Source organism: Capra hircus, chromosome 7 (assembly GCF_001704415.2).
Source record: "Capra hircus breed San Clemente chromosome 7, ASM170441v1, whole genome shotgun sequence".
In the NCBI taxonomy this organism is placed as follows: Eukaryota; Metazoa; Chordata; class Mammalia; order Artiodactyla; family Bovidae; genus Capra; species Capra hircus.
This window is the reverse complement of record NC_030814.1, coordinates 38,267,188-38,288,108: the sequence shown is the minus strand read 5'-3', so window position 1 is coordinate 38,288,108 and position 20,921 is coordinate 38,267,188. Positions and strand designations below refer to the sequence as shown.

Sequence of the window (20,921 nt, the reverse complement as noted above, 5' to 3'; positions counted from 1 at the left end):
CCACCCCACCCTCCTAGGTCTTCACAGAGCACTGAGTTGAGTTTCCTGAGCTACACAGCAGCTCCCTACTAGAGTTTCTGATCCACTTCTGGCTCACTTAGCTTTTCTTACCTTGGGGATAAAGCCCACTAACCACCTTTTCTTGCTGACCGAGCCTATTACTGAAGGCACCACTCTTGAGGAAAGCAATAGCCATCAGGGTACAGGAAAAGATAAACCCCTTCTGTAGAGGACAGCATCGTGTGTGGTTCTTCAGGTCAGACCCAATGATGTGGGGCATTTACTGTGTTTCAGTCATTAAGTTTTCACAGTAACCTTAAGAGGTGTGGATAGAAGTGCAAATCAATAAAGCACTTGTCTTATGGTTGGCAAGTAACAGAGCCAGCCCTGCAAGCTACAACATCGGAATCTAAAGCCAGTCATCATTATCACCACAGTCATTGTTATCACTGTCACCATCATCATCAATACATTACATCTATTCTATTTTCTCTTTCTATGATTATTATTACAGCACTTATTGGATGCTTACTAAGTGTCAAGAACAGCTAAATATTTCACACATGCTCCTCTCTTGAAGTCACACAATAAACTGATCAGATCGGCACTGTTATTACCCTATTGTATAATACAGAAGAAGGAACTGAGGCTTAGGGAGAGTCAGTGAATTTTCCCAATGGCACACAGTTAGCAGAGCAGAAGACAGGCTTCAACCTCAGAATTTCTGATGCCATACAGCCCACCCTCTTAAACCACAGTGCTATTTTGACGCACAAAGGAAATATGATCATTTAAGAACTCCTTTCGGTCCTGTTTCCTTTCCTATGTTCCTTTTCCACTTCCTATGATCAAAGTACCCGATATGATGAATGAGGTCAACATGTAGTTGACCCTTGAACAACATGGGTTTGAACTGTGTGGATCCACTTATACAGGTTTTTTTTTTTTTTTTAAATAAACACTATGGTACTACCTGATCTGTGGTCAGTTGAATTGGTAGATGTGGAACTGTGACTACAGAGGACTGACTATAAATTACAAATAGTCAGTTATATACAAATATATATAACCATCCACTAAGCATCCCTGACCTCTGTGTTATTCAGAGGTAACTATATGTGGAATCTAAATTTTAATAAAAAGCTATTGCCAGAGTCAGGGAGTGGTGGGTGGGTGAAATGGATGAAGAAGTCAAAAGTTAGAAGCTTCCAGTTAAAAGATAAATAAGTCAAGAAATATAATGTAAACATGGAAACTATATTAATATTTACTACAGTGCATATTTGAAAGTTGTTAAGAGAGTAGATCTTCAAAGTTCTGATCAAAAGAAAAGAAAGTAAATATGTATGGTGATCAGTATTTGTTTACACTTGTGATCATTCCACAATATATACAGATAAAAAGTCATTATGCTATATATCTAGACTGAACGTAAGGTTATATGTCAGTTATATCTTAATAAAAATATAAGCAAACTCCAATGTCTAGAAATCATCATCATTACCACCATCACTACCACCCTTCTTAACTTGGGTCAAATAAGGAAGAATCAAAAGCTAAAATACATAATATTGTCATGCTGACCTTTGACTTACTGCTATTAACATTTTTGTATTACTCTGTTTCTAAAAGATTTACTTTTATGTTTCATGAAAGGGTGCACTCATTGTTTTTTTCTAGTATCTACACAGATACCCGGTTGGTTGGCAGGTCAAGGTGTTTCTAAGACCTTGTCACTCTTGACATTTCGGGCTGGATGATTGTTTGATGTTTAGCAGAATCCCTGGCCTTTACCAACTTGTTGCCAGTAGCACCCTCCCTTTCTCCCCCTCAGTTGTGACAACCAAAAATGTTCACAGACATTTCCAAATGTCCCTTGGGGAGTGGGGAAAGAACTAAACATTGTTCTCAAAGAAGTTCCAAGTTAACACGAGGTGAAGTTACAAGGATTCTCTATCCTATCCATCCATTAAGAAAGGACATGATCTGAATTTTTCTATTTTCTTTCTCATCTATTGGAAAAAATATTAGGCTTTATGCCTGGAGGTCATAATGACTTATAATAATAGAAATCCATATATATCATGCTATACAATAGAAACTATTATATAAGCGTGGTGGGGGCCTAGGTTATAATAACTTGTAATAAGAGAAATCTGTGTATATCATCCTATACTATAAAAGCTACTGTATAAGCATGGCTGGGTCACTTGTAATATGTGTACTATCCTATGGTTAAAGATAAAAGGAGATTGATTAGGGAAAAAATGAATATATTTTTTATATATTGTAGAAAATTTATGGGTTTCCCTAGTAGCTCAGCTAGTAAAGAATCCGCCTGCAATTCAGGAGACTCTGGTTCATTCCTGGGTGGGGAAGATACCCTAGAAAAGGGATAGGCTACCCATTCCAGTTTTCATGGGCTTCCCTGGCGGCTCAGATGGTAAAGAATCTGCCTGTAATGTGGGAGACCTGGGTTTGATCCCTCAGTTTGGAAGAACCCCTAGAGGAGGGCATGGCAATCCACTCCAGTATTCTTGCCTAGAGAATCCCCATGGACAAAGGAGCCTGGTGGGCTACAGTCCATGGGGTTGCAAAGAGTAGATGGAGTAAATAAGCATACTTGCACACACACAGAAAATATATGAAAATTACTACAACTAATAAACAATGCAGTGTGTTACTTCTTCCAAGTATATTTGCAATTTAAAGTAGGGTACTTTCAAAGAGTAGAGGTTAAGACACAAAACTGCCTAGATACAGAATATTCTTTGAGAATTATTAGTTTTATACACATATTTTTAACATTTGAGATTTTTTAATTTGCCACCTCTTCTATGAAACCTATCCAAAAAACAGTTTCACCTCAGTCAATAAGAACTGTTCTTTTAACATGTTTCCACATAAACTCTCATGCCTCCATTTAACACTGGTGTATCTAGGTCTCTGTGTTTTTAAGTAAACTGTCAGCTTCCTCTAGAGCACCTCTCATGATACCTTGTGTTAACAGGCATACTATAAAGATTTGGAGCTTCAGCTTTAGGATTCATTCTTCCAATGAATATTCAGGGTTGAAGGAAACCTGTGAATATTCATTGGAAGGCCATCTGATGTGAAGAGCTGACTCACTGGAAAAGACCCTGATGCTGGGAAAGATTGAAGGCAAAAAGATAAGGGGATGGCAGAGGATGAGATGATTAGATAACATCACTGACTCAATGGACATGAATCTAAGCAAACTCCAGGAGACAGTGAAGGACAGGGAAGCCTGGTGTGCTGTAGTCCATTGGGTCACAAAGAGTTGGAAATGACTTAGCAACTGAATAACAACAACATAAAGATTTGTAAAGGTAAGGTTAGCTGGAGAGATGAATATTAGGGCATTAAATACTGAAAGGTGATGGATGAGGAGACAACAATGAAAACCTCTGCAAAGACCTGTAAAAGCTCCAGGTACAAATGTTAACTTTGATTCATGGGAATAAGATTGCTCTTGCAAGGAAATGTGGCTCAACTAAGAAAAGAAAATCTAATTCTTTGGCTCAACTAATAAAAAAGAAAAAGGAGTCAAGGTCCTAGATCCCAACATGGGCCTAGATCCCAACAGACTAGTCTCCTATCCATCCACATATTCAAGCATTTATTGAATATTCATAATGTATGGGCCATGGAAGAAGCGAGAGAGAATCAGAGAGAAGGAAAAGGTTATTGACACAACTCAATTATTGCAGCCATAAAACAGCTCAAAGTTCCCAGGTTAGTCTGGTGTGTCAATTGTAGTATCTGTGAAAGCAAAGGAAAGTGAGCCAAGAGTTAAGAGTGTAATGACTCTGGGATTAAGGTACTCTCGTTGACCTATGCCTTATATACAATAAGCCTCCTGGGGCCACCAGGAAAGTCAAGGTGAAGCAAAGAGGTTGAGATATATTCCTATATCCAGAAGAGGCTATTCCCCTTGAATTAGCCTCAACTTTTACTTTCTTAGGCTTATTTTTTCAGTATTCTTCATGTTGATCAATAAATGTGATTATATAAATGTATGAATGCTCTTTTGAAATTTGTTTTCTGTTCTCTCACTCTCTGTCCTGTTCTCCTTTTTTTTTTAAACAATCCTTTAACTTCCTTTAGGAAAATTACCTTTTCTCCCTGGCTCATAATCTTCATGGGACTATAAATCAAGATGCCCTGCCCACTAGCCTATCTCACTGTGGAACTTTGACTTGAGTAGAATAACTCAAGGAAGGAAAAACAAAGGAGACTATTAAGTAATTGCTGCTCCCAGTATTCTCCTGCTGCACTAGTTCTTGTTTTTGTGCCTGGGTCTTCATATAAAGCTGAAACTCCAATACTTTGGCCACCTGATGCAAAGAGCTGACTCATTTGAAAAGACCCTGACACTGGGAAAGATTGAGGGCAGGAGGAGAAGGGGACAACAGAGGATGAGATGGTTGGATGGCATCACCGACTCAATGGACATGGGTTTGGGTGGACTCCGGGAGTTGGTGATGAACAGGGAGGCCTGCCGTGCTGCGGTTCATGGGGTTGCAAAGAGTTGGACACGACTAAGCAACTGAACTGAACTTCATATTTCCTTAGATTCTATGAATCACACTGTGTACTTCACTCCTATTTCACCTCCTAGCACATTTTTGTAATAATCTTGTTTTGCTTAAGTGAGCCAGAGTCATTTCTGTTCCTTGAAAACTAAGACTTCCAGTCAACACAGTGGTCTGCTCAATCTATTGGGCATCTCTGAGCCTTTAAAAAATAACGATGTTTACTTACTTGGTAAAATCACACTTCACAAAATGCTGTCCCTCATTTGCTTAATCTTATTTGATCTTTCCAACTATCCTGTAAAGTGTTCCGGACAGGTTAGTCTCATTTTCTGGGAGAGAAAACTGAGTGTTGGTAATGCTAAGTAGCTTGCTCCAGGTCACATAGCTCATGAGCATCCAGTTTTGTCTCATTCTAAAGTGTGTGCTTGTTCTTTGCTGGATGTAAGCACTTAATGCTGTCTTCTTACACAACAAACCCTCTGGGCCTTTTTCATGCTTTCTTTGCAAGTTTTCCATATTTCCAATTCTCTTAAACCTTCATTGCCAAGCTCAAAGGTTTTACCTCTTAAAGACCCATCTATCACCACAGATCACAGCAATTTATCCTTTCTTTGATTCTAGACAATTTGCAATATCCATACCCCCATTTAGAACTTGAAGTATTTTATACTTTTAATTGTCAAATACCAAGTTATTTCTATAAGCCAACTGGTAGATGAAACATAGCAACTTGTCTATAAATCCCCATGTGTACCAAAATGCTGTCTGTGGACAGAGTAAAAATAACTCTCACACATAACGTGATTTTCAATTTTCTGTAGGAATTTCGGAGGTCAATAAATACAAATTTATTTTTAAAGGTCACCAAATTCATAGATTTTAATTTTAATTTATTTTCTTAACTAATAGATGCTGAAAAGACAACTACTTTCAGAGAAAAGGGACTGGGACACAAGGATTATAAAAATATTTCTTAATAAAAATTTTTTGATTGTCACTGAGAGTCTTTATGTTAAAGAAAAATAGGGACCCATAGTCCTAAGTTCTTAAAGGACAGGAAGTATGTCTTAGACCACTTTGAAACCCCTCAAGGGCCATTAGGAAATATTAAAGAAAGATTCTTCTAGCAAGATGGCAGAGTAGGAAGACCTTGAGCTCACCTTCTCCCATGGGCATATCAAATTATAACTGTTTACAGAGAAACTATGAATGAGAATGATCTGAAGACAAGAGGAAGAGATTTTTCAAAATGAAGGCTATAATGAAGGAACCACAAGTTGTTGAGTAGGAGGTACAGAGATGTAGAGATGTAGTAATAGTCAAGATCCACACCTACAAGTAAGAAACTCACAAATGGGAGAGTCACAATTGCAGAGGTTCTCCCCAGGGTGTAAGGGTCTGAGCCTCACATCAGGCTTCCCAGCCCAGGAGTTCTGCACCAGGAAGACAAGCCCCCAGAATATCTGGTTTTGAAGGCTAGTGGGGCTTGTGTACGGGAGAGCTGAAGGAAACAAAGACTTCATTCTTAAAAGGCACATGCAAAATCTCATGCACTCCGAGACCCAGAACAAAGGTTGTCATTTGAAAGGAACCTGGATCAGACCAACTTACTAACCTTGGAGACCCTTCCAGAGTGGCAAGAGACAGCTGGGACTCCCTCTGGGAGAGGCTGGTGGCAGTCATTTTTAGAAGCTCATTCTACCATGATGAGGCTGGTGTTGGCAACTGCCAGTTTGGAGTCCTCCTTCTAGCCTCTTAGAGCTGGGACCTGGGCCCCGGCCCCTCATGAAAGAGGACACTGCTCTTAAAACTGCATTTGCTGTATTGTATAGATTTTTAATCATTATGTTCAAAAGCAATTTTAAGAGTAAAGCTATAGAGATACAAGCTTAATCAGGAAACAAGAAAATTCTCAAAATAATCAACATAACCTTATAGTTAAAGTAACAAGAAAAAGAAGAACAAACAAAGTTAAAAGTGAGTGGAAGAAAAGAAATAAATATCAGAGTGAAAATAAATGAGAGAGACTAAAAAAAAAAAAGAAAGAAAGACCAATGAGATTAAGAGCTGGTTCTTTGAAAAGATAAAACTGATAAACCCTTAGCCAGACTCATCAAGAAAAAGAGAGAAAACTCAAATAAAATAAACCAGAAACAAAAGAAGCTATAGCTGACACCAAAGAAATACAAAGGATCAGAAGAGATTACTATGAACAATTATATGCCAATAAAATGGACAAGACATAAGAAATGGATAAACTCCTAGAAACATACAATCTCTCAAGACTGAGTCAGAAAGAAATACAAAATATAAACAGACTAATAACACTAATTAAATTGAGTCAGTAGCCAAAAATCTACTTGTAAGCCAAAGTCCAGGGCCAGATGCCTTCACAGGTAAATTCTACTAGACACTTAAAGAAGAATTGACTTCTACATTTCTCAACTATTCCTAAAAAATTGAAAACAAATGCTTTCGAATTCATTCTATGAGGCCAGCATCACCCTGATTCCAAACCCAAAGACACCACAAAAAAATTACAGCCCAATATCAATGATAAATATAAATGGAAAAATCCTCAACAAAATATTAGCAAACCAAGTCTAACAATATATTAAAAAGATCATATACTATGATCAAGTGGGGTTTATTCCAGGGATGCAGGAATCTTCAAATCAATGTGACATACCACACTAACAAACTGAAGAAGAAACAATCATATGACCATCTCAATAGATGCATAAAAATCTTTTGACAAAATTCAACATTCTTTTATGGTAAAAACTCTCAACAAAGTGGGCATACAGGGAATACATCTAAACATAATAAAGGCCATGTAAGACAAACCTGCAGCCAACATCATACTCAACAGTGAAAAGCTGAAATCATTTCCTCTAAGATCAGGAACTAGACAAGAATGCCCACTATTACCACTTTTATTGGAAGTCCTAGCTATAGAGTCAGACACGACTGATGTGACTTAGCAGCAGCAGCAGCTATAGCAACACGACATGAGAAAGGAGTAAAGAGCATTGAAATAGGGAAGGAAGAAGTAAAAGGTCACTATTTGCAGATTACATAATACTGTTCACAGAAAATCCTAAAGATGTCACCAGAAAAATTACTAGAACCCATCACTGAATTTCATGAAGTTGCAGGATACAAATTAATACCTAGAAACCTGTTGTATTTCTATACACTAACAATGAACTAACAGAAAGAGAAATTAAGAAAACAATTTCATTTAACAACTGCACCAAAAAGAATCATACCTAGGAATAAATTTAAGGAGTTTAAAGACCTGTCTTTGGGAAACTATAAGACGCTGATAAAAGAAATCAAAGACAACACAAACAAATGGAAAATACACCATTCTCATGGATTGGAAGAAATAATATTGTTAAAATGACCAGACTACCCAGTGCACTTTATAGATTCATTGTAATCCCTATTAAAACACCAGTGTTAAATTTCATAGGACTAGAACAAATAATTCTAAAATTTGATTGGAAGCACAAATGACACAGAATAGTGAAAACAATGTTGAGAAGGAAGAAGAAAACTAGAAGTATCATACTCTCTGATTTAAAACTATACTATAGAGCTACAGTCATCAAAACAGTATGCCACTGGCATAAAAACAGACACATAGATCCATGGAACAGAATAGAGAGACCAGAAATAAACTCATGTTTATATGGTCAATTAATCTATGACAAAGGAAGCAAGAATATATAATGGGGAAAGACAGTCTCTTTAATAAACGGTGCTGGGAAAACTAGACAGCTGCATGTGAAATAAACTATACTATTTTATCACACTACTTACAAAAATAAATTCAAAGTGAATTAAAAACTTAAATGTAAGACCAGAAGAGATTACTATGAAGAATTATATGCCAATAAAAGAGACAAGACAGAAGAAATGGATAAACTCCTAGCAACACACAATCTCTTAAGATTGAGTCATAAAGCTCCTAGAAGAAAACATAGCCAGTATACTCTTTAACATCAGTCTTAGCAGTACTATTTTGGATCTGGTTCCTCAGGAAAAAGAAACAAAAGCAAACTCCCAGTTAAAAAATATATGCGCTATTGGGATGAAACACACAGCTTAGGGAGTAGAGTCATGAATAATGTAATATCCTTGTATGATGTCAGATGGTGTGGTGATCATTTTGTCATGTACAGAAATATCGAATCACTATGTTTTACACCAGAACTAACATAGTGTTACTGGTCAATTCTATTTTAATACCAGCTTACCAATCAAACAAACTCATAGAAAAAGAAATCAGACTTATAGTTACCAGAGGTAGGAGGGGAAACAATTGAATGAAGGCAATAAAAGGTACAAATATCCAGTTATAAGATAAAGGAGTACTAAGCATGGAATGTACAATATGATTAACATTGCTGACATGAATATCATTGCTATATGTTATATATGAAAGTTTTTAAGACAGTAAGGTGTAAGAGTCCTCATCATAAGGAAAAACATATATTTTTAAAAGTTTTGTATCTGTATGAGATGATGGATGATCACTAAACTCATTGTGGTAATCATTCCATTTTGTGTGTCAGTCAAATCATTACATTCTATACATTAAACTGAAAAAAAGTGCTGTATGTCAACTATATCTCAATAATACTCAAAGAAAAAGAAAATAAAAAACAAAAAATAAAGAGCTAAGTGCATTAAAAAATAAAGATTCTGTTGGTTGAAGAAAGAGAAACAGCTAATTTCTTTCCTCCAACACAGAATGCATTTATATATTGAGCTTTTACCATAAGCCAGAGATGTATGTGAAAAAGAAGAGTTGAACTAGGGATCATCAAGCTTCTGTGATGCTCTCAGAGTGTGTTTTTATACAACCCTCAGGTTAGATGACTAGAAGAGTCAGTCCCACTCCACACGGGGAGGGAGAATGACAAAGCAGCATCAGTAATTCATTTCTGTTCTCTGCGAGGACTCACGGGCTCACAGGGACTCTGCAAGGGCTGGGGGTTATGGGCTACACAAACCACATCAACCTGGGCAGCTACACAAGAGATACACTGCAACCTTAGAAGGGTACTACTTAGAGTGGTTAATTTTTTTTTTTTTTAAGCAAACTAGCTTGGATAAATGGTAGACTTAAATGTCCTTTATGCCCCAGCTGCTGAGTCAGGTGATAAAGATTTACCCTCTGGCATGCAAATTAGCCCTGTGCTTGCTGAGAATTCTATCTGAAAACTAATGACATTTACCAGTGCTTGATAACCTTCCTGCTTCCTGGTCAGAGTCCTTTTCAAGATAATCTGCAACAGAGTGACTGGCAGATACTTTCGTCTCTAACTCTGGATGAAGATATGCTCTGCACGTACAAGCACCCGGGGCTCCCTGCCCGCCCCAGCGATTCCCACACAGAACAGGCTAGAGGGCTGTGGGAACAGGACTGCTAAGAGTTCTTTATGGTCTATGTTCCCTTTTTTAAAGTGAATAAATTCTCTGGTTTTTATTCAGGGTTAAGATTAAATTTATTCTTGAAACCTTCCCATGACATTTTCCAGCCAAAAAGGCATGAGTTTGGTGTGTGAAGCAAGTCCTGAAAAATTGATGATTTCTCCTATTATTCCTAAAAGGAATCAATTGTTTGTGGAATTGTTAACAATTGTCTGTCTGATTCCCCCTTAAACCTGTATCTCTCTTATTTACACCTGGACCCACAATAGCACTTGGCACACAGAAGGCATCCAGTCAATATTTGGTGAACAAAAGCATGAGTGCACGATGCTGGAAACACGGGCAGCTGCCACCAGATGGGCAGTGGTGCCTTAAGGGAGTGCTGCAAAGAAACTCTTTTCTGTACACATTTTTCTCACTGTGGATAACTGAGATGCGAGAAAATGACGTGAGATCCAAAATTCTGTACCTCATGTTTTGCATAAAAGAGGTCACAAAGAAGAGAGTATGAATTCCAGTTTGAGAAAGTCCATATTCAGTTATTCACGGAAGATATGACCATAATGTATCGTGTGTTGACTGAGTAAACGAATTTATTAAATGAAGCACAAAGAGGTATGTGCAGTGGTTGGGAGTGAGAAGACTGAAGTCTGTGGGAGCACAGAGAAAGGAGGGATTTGTCCCGGATACTGCCTGGACAGAGAAGGCTGCCTGGCAGAGAAAGGGCAGGCAGGAAAGGGCTTTCGGGGAAGAGAGGATGCCACTGGGACATTTAGGAGAGAGGACACTGGGCCCCTCTCCTTCAGCATAGATGACCCTGGCTGTACCTAAGTTAGGCTTATCTAACCCTGATGTAGAATAGATGCAATGACTGTTTATTGCTGTGCTGCTCAGTACTCTCCTGCCTCACAGGGCAGTCTCACCCATGAAGGTGAATTAGAGGATGCCAAGGACAGAATCCTTCGCCACTGGCCGCAGTGAATTGGTCGAGGGTTGTGCACACATGATTCCAGCCAGACTGATCACTCCTTGTCCCTGGCATGCTTTTCAAACTGGACAACTGGGAAGGTCCCTAGTCCCCTTTGGGGGTGGGGCATAAAGGTAGGTTTATTGGTACCAATTTTCCTCCACATGAAGGAAACTGCTTTGAGAGATTGAAACCAAATGCAGAGAGAAATGCAAACAAAAGAGACGGGGACTGTAGAGATGAATCGAAATTTCCAGTTCCACCTGAGTCTAAGGTGCATCTCATCCCATATCCTTCCAATAAGATCCCTTTTTGTCCAAGCTACTTCAAATTGGAGTTCTCTCACATGTAACCAGGAGTCTTGACTAATCCATATACTAGATTAGAATGTCTTTCCTTTGAGAAACTAAATACTTTTCACATTGGCCTAAAATACCCACAATTATCCATACTGGTTAAGGCAGAGAAGGCCACTATTACAATATAAATATGTTATCATAGGGTATGGAGAGAGTGAGAGGGAGAAAACCTTTAAGCTTTCATCTATTAACACCTTGAAAGAGAGTTTCAGTCGTGTCCAACTCTTCGTGACACCATGGACTGTAGCCCGCCAGGCTCCTGTCCATGGGATTCTCCAGGCAAGAGTACTGGAGTGGGTTGCCATTCTCTTTTCCAGGGGATCTTCCTGACCCAGGGATTGAACCCAGGTCTCCCATATTACAGGTGGATTCTTTACCATCTGAGCCACCAGGAAACACCTAAATGAAGTTATATTTTTCACACACAACCTAGCAGAGCTTCCTCATGAGGCCTTACAGAGATAAAAATGGAAAAAGAATTATTAATAGAAATGTGCAAACAGTGCTTTTAACATTGGAAGAGGGGATCGTGTGTGTGTGTGTGTGTGTGCGTGTGCGTATGCGTGTGCGTGTGCGTGTGCGTGTGCGTGTGCGTGTGTGTGTGTACTCATGCCCTAGCAGGACTATGGAGGAGAGGGTCACCAAAAGGAAGTCTGAGGGCTATAAAAATGAAAGTAACAGTTCTTTTGTAGGGTTGTGTCTGTCATAGTCAAATTAAGTATTATTATAAATAATTATAACTAAAACTTATAACACTTTAATATTTTCATATATATAAAAATTATAATCACTTGAGAAATGGAAAATACACATAAAGGAATTTAAAATTTACTTTAGCCATGAGAAAAATAATCAGGTACATCAGAATTGAGCTCCATTTCTGTCTCCACACTATATTTATTAGCTCGGTTATCTTTGATAAGATTCAATCTCTCTGAAATTGTTTCTTCATCTTGAAAATGTTGCCAGTTCCACTTCTAATCTAATATTGACTGTCAACTATCAAAAGGGAGCTGTGTAGTACAGTGGTTAAGGACTTTGCTTCATGTGGCAGAAGGATTTATATGTTTAATATTGATGAGATTGAACAAAACTCTCTAGTTCTGAATTTGAAGTATCAGCATAATTTCTGATGTATTTAATCTTTGAGTGTAATTGCTTTATAATGTTGCATTAGTTTCTGCTGTGCAATGAAGTGAATTAGATATATGCATACATATATTCTGCCCCCCTACTTTGGATCTTCTTCACCCTTCCAACCCTTCCCTCTAGGTCATCACGGACACTGAGCTGAGCTCCCTGTGATACACAGCAACTTCCCACTGGCTATTTATTTTACACATGGTAGTGCACGTATATCAACTCTAATATCCCAATTTGTCCCACCCTCTCCTTCCCTCCATGTCCATATGTTTCTATGTCTGCATCTCAATTCCTACCCTGTAAAAAGGTTCATCTGTACCATTTTTCTAGATTTCATATATATATATTCATTAATATACTATATTTGTTTTTCTCTGACTTGATTCAATCTGTATGACAGACTCTTAAAAAAAAAAGTCCTAGTTCTGTTTACTTAGATGGCTTACAAACAATGATCAATCCGATAGCAAAAAGTACCTCTAGCATGTACTTATGATTTCTAAATGCCATTTTCTATCAAAAAGGACCAGATCAATCTAGGACTACTGAGGTCATGGCCAAAGAACTTGGAAGCTAATTTGAAGAAGTTCCCACTGGCTAAAGGTGGGATAATCAATAAAGATAATATAATAACTGCGCTGATTTGATATATATCAAATATGCTTAGATCCAAGAGCTCATATTGATACTAAAAAGAAAATCTCATTGGTCAACTTTGCAGAATGTTTAGGAATCACCTCATTATTTTAAAACTGGTAAATAAAAGGAAATGATCAAACACTTATCTTGCATTTAAAAAGTGGAAACAGTGGCAGATTTTATTTTCTTGGACTCCAAAATCACTGCAGATGGTAACTGCAGTCATGAAATTAAAAGACACTCTTTAGAAGAAAAGCTATGACAAACCTAGACAGTGTATTAAAAAGCAGAGACATCACTTTGCCGACAAAGGTCTGTATAGTCAAAGCTATGGTTTTTTCAGTAGTCAGGTACAGATGGGAGAGTTAGATCATCAAGAAGACTGAGAAATGAAGAAGTGATGCTTTCAAACTGTGGTGCTGGGGGAGACTCTTGAGGACAGCAAGGAGTTCAAACCAGTCAATCCTAAAGGAAATCAACCCTGATTATGCATTGAAAGGACTGATGTTGAAGCTGGAGCTCCAATACTTTGGCCACCTGATGTGAAGGGCCAACTCATTAGAAAAGACCCTCATGCTGGGAAACATTGAAAGCAGGAAAAGGGGATGACAGAAGATGAGATGGTTGGACGGCATCACTGACTCAATGGACATGAATTTGAGCAGGCTCAGGAGACGGTGAAGGACAGGGAAGCCTGGCATGCTGCAGTCCATGGGGTTGCAAAGAGTTGGACAGGACTGAGCAACTGAACAACAACCTGAGGTGAAGCTCTGACTCACTGGAAAAGACCCTGATGCTGGGAAAGATTGAGGACAGGAAAAGAAGGCAGCGACAGAAGATGAGATGGTTGGATAGCATCACTGACTCAATGGACATGAATTTGAGCAAACTGTCAGTGACAGTGGAGGACAGAGGAGCCTGGCATGCTCCAGTCCATGGGGTTGCAAACAGTTGGACATGACTGAACAACAGCAATAACCTCATAGTAACCAAATATTTTTTAAATTAATTAATTAATTTTAATTGGAGGCTAACTACTTTACAATATTGTGGTGGTTTTGCCATACATTGACATGAATCAGCCATGGGAGTAACTGAATACTTCATGAGGGGAAATTCCTTTTTATACATGACTTAGGGTAATACCATTTTGCAAATCCCATTGAGTTCATGGATATGGACAATAATCATCAATGCCTACTTACATTGAAAAAAGACAATTAGACATTTTGTGCCTCAAGATGGTAGCACGTTTTTTTTCCCTATAATGTAATGTTGACATAAACACGCACACAAACACAAGTCTAAACTGAGTCTGATTTAGGCACTAAATTCAACCACCAGTTTATAGAAATATAGCGGACAGAAAAATATTAAATGAAATCACAAGCAGATCAGCAAAATCCAGACTGGGAAATTTTACAGGGCAAACATCTTGGTTTATTCAGCAGTAAAAACTAAATATGCAAGGGGGAAAAAAGAGAAAGCTGGGAAGAGAAACTATAAAGTAAAAGATTTAAGAGAGTAATCTTAGTATTTGACCTTATTTTGATCCTTGTTCAAGCAAACTGAAAATACTGAACACTGACTTAAAAGTTGAGATTAAGGAATTATTGCTACTATTTCGGGCTTCCCAGGTGGCCCAGTGGAAAAGAATCTTCCTGCAGTGCAGGAGACACAAGAGATGTGGGTTTGATCACATCCCTGGGCCAGAAAGATCCCCCAGAGAAGGAAATGGCAACCCACTCCAGTATTCTTGCCTGGGAAATCCCATGGACAGAGGAACCTGGTGGGTTACAGTTCATGGGGTTGCAAAGAGTCAGACACGACTAGAGCATGGACACAGCAGCCACTATTTTAGGCATAACAAAGATGAAAGTGAAGTGAAAGTCACTCAGTCATGAATCTTTACCTGGGCAATGAAAAAGATAAGCACAATTATTAATTACATTAATCAGTGATGCCCTAGGCCGCTGCTTTCAGACTTTAATGTGCGCTTGAATCACCTAGAAATTCTTAAACTTCAGATTCTGGTTCAGTTTGGGATGGGGCCTGAAATTTTGCATCTGGCAGGCTTTCAGGCGGTGCTGAAGAGGCTGGTTCCTGTCTACTGGGTTTCGTAAGTTCTGTGTCACTGGGAAATGATCTCACAGGCACTTCAGTCGGACTTTGGTCTTCAGTGGTTTGGATAAAGGATAACTAGCAAATTGCTCGAAGTACTAATTGGAAGAATTCATTTCTGATTCCTTGGCTTTGGTAAATGTTCTATATACCCTGACTTGGTTGGTCCAAGTTGCATTCTGAGAAAAGGATTTTGAAACTAACTCTCTGGCAGGCTTGAGGATGATGTGTTGTGTCACAGAAGGAAGATCCTTTAGAGAAGCTCTTTCATGTTTATAATTTCTCTGAACATAGACAGGAAAGGCAAGGATGAGCTGCCTAAGCTGTGACGATGGTTGGCCTCTGTGTCACTCTTCAGCTGACGTGATCATGTGGTTCCCCACACTGTAGATTAATATTTTTCTCCAGCTTCCATAGGAAGGAGAAAAATTATTGTGCCCCAAATGGTTCTGAGGTTAAATTAGTTTGGAAAGCTTAGAGTTAAAGAAAGATTAATTGACCTCCTCCCTCCAGGCCTTCTCTGAGATCTTAACATATTCTGGACAATGGAACCTCTACGAGGGGTTGACAGGACATGGGCCGCCCAATCAGATTTGACCATGGACCTTGTTTTTTAAGAACTGTCTCTTGAGATAGGGTTTGGCAGACTCCACCTTGAGAAATGCTGATCTAGGGCAGCTGGGACAAAGTTTGTCTTACTGACTTTGAATTAACCGAACTCAGTGGTGAAAATGGGTGTAAGTATATGATGTAGAGTTGGGAGTTTCTAGAAATCTTTGCAATTAGTAAACACTCCCTTTTGAAAAGATAAAAGTCTCATAGCCAATAGGAATAATAAGCTAACAGAAGACTTTAATTACTTAAATTTCCAAACAAACCACATTTGCAGGTTCAAAGTCTTCTCTGAGACAAGCGGTGCAATTTGCCTTTTCTGTACCCCCCGATTTTCATCGTCAGATGGAGAAACGGCTACCTCACAGGGTGGTCACGAGGACAAAAGAAAATGGGCACAAAAATGCTAGCACATGTAAGATGTCTATAGGTGATGGCTTTATTTTCATTATTACAATGAAATTTTTTTGGAAGTAGCACCTTCCTTTTCTTATATAGATTTTTAAGGAAGTGGTGGTAGGTTCATATTATCATTTGGGAGAACATTTAAAAAGTATGCATGCCCAGATCCCATGAATTATAATTTGGTGATGATAAAGGGGAAGGATATATGTATATATGAAAATGTTTCTCCCTGTGATGGCTGTGATACATCTGAAACACCTTCAGTGCATTTAAGGCAAATCTCTAAGTTGTGATCCCACCTCTCCTACAGTAGTCCTGGTATATGGTTCTTGCAATAAAAGGTTTCTGTGGTTAAATAATTAGAAATGTTACATACTAGAACCTTCCCTGATGCCTCCTCCTTGGGGGTTATTAAAGTATCTGAGAAGGTCTGCAATACACACTATTTGAAAACTTGAAACCTATTGTCACCTGATCTTACTTGACAGGGCAATATGTATTTTTTCTCGCAACTCTCACGGACATCTTTGTTCAACATATTTGAGACATATTATACATAGAGTTAGAAGAGAATTCTATCCATATTCAGAAATCTTTTTGCATTAAAGACATAAGGGAGAAGCAAGAGAGCAAAGAGCAGCTAAAACTCCTCCTCCCCTGGGATCTGGCTAGGTCTGCTTTTACCATTCCTGCCTCTTGTTACTTATAAGTGGAAAGAAATATTGAAAATGACACATGTGTGCTTTTAAGTAAGCAACTCTGGGTAGAAGCTGAGTGAGAGCCAAAGGACCAGGGAAAAGAGCTACTACACATTTTAAAAGCTGAGACTGGACAAACTTGGCTTTGGATTGTGATTCCAGTACTTCCCAGCTCGATGACCTTGGATAAGTTACTTCACTTCTCTGCGCCTCATCTGTCTTATGCGTAAAAGGACTTTAAAAAGGTGCATTAGAAAGCAGAAATATAGACACAGACATAGGGAACAAATGCATAAATACCAAGGGGGAGGGGGCGTGGGATTAACTATGTATAAAATAGATGACTGATGAGAACCGACTGTAGAGCACAGGGAACTTAATGCCCCGGGCTGACCTGAGTGGGAAGGAAATCCAAAAGGAGGGGGATATATGTGTACATATAGCTGACTCACTTTACCGTACAGGAGGTATTACACAACATTGTAAAGCAACTATACTCCAATAAAGATTAATTTAAGAATGCATTATTAGTAGTGCTATTATCACTGTTCTTATATAAATAGAAGAGCACACTTAAGCAAATTGAGAGGGAGAGTCAGTTATTGAAATAGAATAGAGAATTCTGAAAACTTTCAAGATCAAACAAATCTTATACCCTTTACAAATGAATTTTATTTTTTTGTAAATCATTACATCAAGTATCCTAAGAGAAGTCAGGGTTAGAGTTTGAGAGATGTGATTAAATTGAGTTGGCTGGTTTATAGCAGTGGAGTGTGAATGACCCTTTCATCCAGCTCTTCATTCTGGTCAAATCCCAAACCATCAGGCTAATTAATACATAAGAAACAGCTTGGGGCTGCTGCCAACAATAAACAAAAGAAGTAACTGGGTGAAGCAGCGACACTAGACAACTACCCAAGAGAGTAAAAGGACTCAGATTTGTGGGGAGGCTGTTGGGGTAGGCAGCCTGAAGGGAGATTTGTAAATGCATACAAGTTTTACTGCTCTGCTCCCAGAATTTAATAAAAACTTGGAATTTTCTACACCCAGTTTCAATTAGTCAACACATATTGCCTATGAATGCCACTTATATTTACTGCCAACTATTTATTGGTCTCTTACTATGTGCCTAGTTCATGCTAAGTAATTCATGTACCTATCATTTTATAACTGAGCAGGACTTTATGGGGTCATACTGGGGTCAACCCTTACCCCATATCCTCTGCTTTAGTTCCTTTCTGAAGTACCCCGTGAACTTCCAGATGTTCAAGCTGGTTTTAGAAAAGGCAGAGGAACCAGAGATCAAATTGCCAACATCCGTTGGATCATCAAAAAAGTAAGAGATTTCCAGAAAAACATCTATTTCTGCTTTATTGACTATGCCGAAGCCTTTGACTATGTAGACCACAATAACCTGTGGAAAATTCTTCAAGAAATGGGAATACCAGACCACCTGACCTGCCTCTTGAAAAACCTATATGCAGGTCAGGAAGCAACAGTTGGAACTGGACATGGAACAACAGACTGGTTCCAAATAGGAAAAGGAGTACATCAAGGCTGTATATTGTCACTCTGCTTATTTAACTTCTATGCAGAGTACATCATGAGAAACGCTGGGCTGGAAGAAGCACAAGCTGGAATCAAGATTGCTGGGAGAAATATCAATAACCTCAGATATGCAGATGACACCACCCTTATGGCAGAAAGTGAAGAGGAACTAAAAAGCCTCTTGTTGAAAGTGAAAGAGGAGAGTGAAAAAGTTGGCTTAAAGCTCAACATTCAGAAAAAGAAGATCATGGCATCCGGTCCCATCACTTCATGGGAAATAGATGGGGAAACAGTGGAAACAGTGTCAGACTTTATTTTTTATGAAATTAAAAGATGCTTACTTCTTGGAAGGAAAGTTATGACCAACCTAGATAGCATACGTGAAAAGTGAAAGTGAAGTCGCTCAGTCGTGTCCGACCCTCAGCGACCCCATGGACTGCAGTCTTCCAGTCTCCTCCGTCCATGGGATTTTCCAGGCAAGAGTCCTGGAGTGGGGTGCCATTGCCTTCTCCGATTCAAAAGCAGAGACATTACTTTTCCAACAAAGGTCTGTCTAATCAAGGCTATGGTTTTTCCAGTGGTCATGTGTGGATGTGAGAGTTGGACTGTGAAGAAAGCTGAGTGCCGAAGAATTGATGCTTTTGAAGTGTGGTGTTGGAGAAGACACATGAGAGTCCCTTGGACTGCAAGGAAATCCAACCAGTCCATCCTAAAGGAGATCAGTCCTGGGTGTTCATTGGATGGACTGATGCTGAAGCTGGAACTCCAATACTTTGGTCACTTCATGCAAAGCGTTGACTCATTGGAAAAGACCCTGATGCTGGTAGGGACTGGGGGCAGGAGGAGAAGGGGATGACAGAGGATGAGATGACTGGATGGTATTACCGACTTGATGGATGTGAGTTTGAGTGAACTCTGGGAGTTGGTGATGGACAGGGAGGCCTGGTGTGCTGAGATTCATGGGGTCGCAAAGAGTCGGACATGACTGAGCGACTGAACTGAACTACCTATATAATAGTTTCTGATGTACATTTCCTGAGTTGTTGACATGAAAGCCCCCACCAAACGGAAGATGTGAATTGCTTAATGACCATGAGGACATAGCCCCGAGGTCTACAGCACATAGCCCAGGGCACTGTGGATTGATAACCCTTGTGATACTGCCCTGTTATCTTACCACCAACCAATCAGAGAATTGTGCATAAGCTGATCACATACCCTATCCCCCTTCCCTTACTTAGGCTTTAAAAATGCCATTCTGTTCCTTAAAAAACTAAAAATAGAACTATCACATGACCCAGCAATCCTATTACTGGGGATGTACCCAGAGAAAACTATAATAAGATACATGCACCCCAATGTTCACTGCGGCACTATTTACAGTAGCCAGGACATGGAAGGAACCTCAATGTCTGTCAACAGAGGAATGGATAAATAAAATGTGGTACATATATACAATAGAATATTACTCAGCCATAAAGAGGAACAAAACTGGGTCATTTGCAGAGATGTGGATGCACCTAGAGACTGTCATACAAACACCGTGTATTAACACATCTATGTGGAATCTAGAAAAGATGGTATAGATGATCTTATTTGCAAAGCAGAAAAGAGACACAGGCACAGAGAGCAAACGTCTGGAAACTAAGCGGGGAAGGGGTGGGTGGGATGAATTGGGGGATTGGAATTGACAAACACACTATTGATACTATGTATAAAATAGATAACTAATCAGAACCTATTGTATAGCACAGGGAACTTTACTCAGTGGTCTATTGTGACCTAAATAAAAAGGAAATCTAAAAAAGAGGAGATACATGTATATGTATAACTGATTCACTTTCTGGTACAGTAGAGACTAACGCAACATTGTAAAGCAACTATACACCAATAAAAATTAACTAAACAAAAATGTTATCCGGAAACCCATCAGGGAATTTGGGCCTTTTGAGCTCTAGCTGTCCTGGACTACTTGTATGAAGCCTTAGAATAAATGCTGTGTTTTCCTTCACTATGACCCAGCATCAGTAGATTGACTCTATAGCACATGGACAAGCAGAATCAAGTTTGGTTCAGTAACAATTCAGTCCTCAGAAGCATGCTATAGAGAGGATACTATTTTTGTGTCCATTTTCCAGATGAGGGAATAAAGGGTGAGGCAGTTAATAAATGGTAGGGTTGGGTTTTGAGTTCAGCTCTGCCAGACTCTAGAGCCTGGGTTCTTAACCACAAAACAATCATGATTTCTCCATGATGTCCAAGGTATCATACACATAAGCAGGGATTAAATTAAAATGTTGACGATCATTCCCTGTTCTTAAAGAGATTTCAGTACTGTCACGAAGGTAAGACATACAAAATGGAAAAACCATTCATGATACCTTGCTGCTTTTATGCTGGTATCAAAGGAGTACTAGAAAAAATT

The 20,921-nt window shown here is 39.0% G+C and overlaps 1 protein-coding gene across 2 annotated transcripts in view; it reads right to left on the bottom strand.

Annotated features, from left to right (window-relative positions):
- Positions 1 to 20,921, bottom strand: part of ATP10B (ATPase phospholipid transporting 10B (putative)) — a 332,336-nt gene that overhangs the window by 98,266 nt on the left and 213,149 nt on the right. The window lies entirely within an intron of this gene.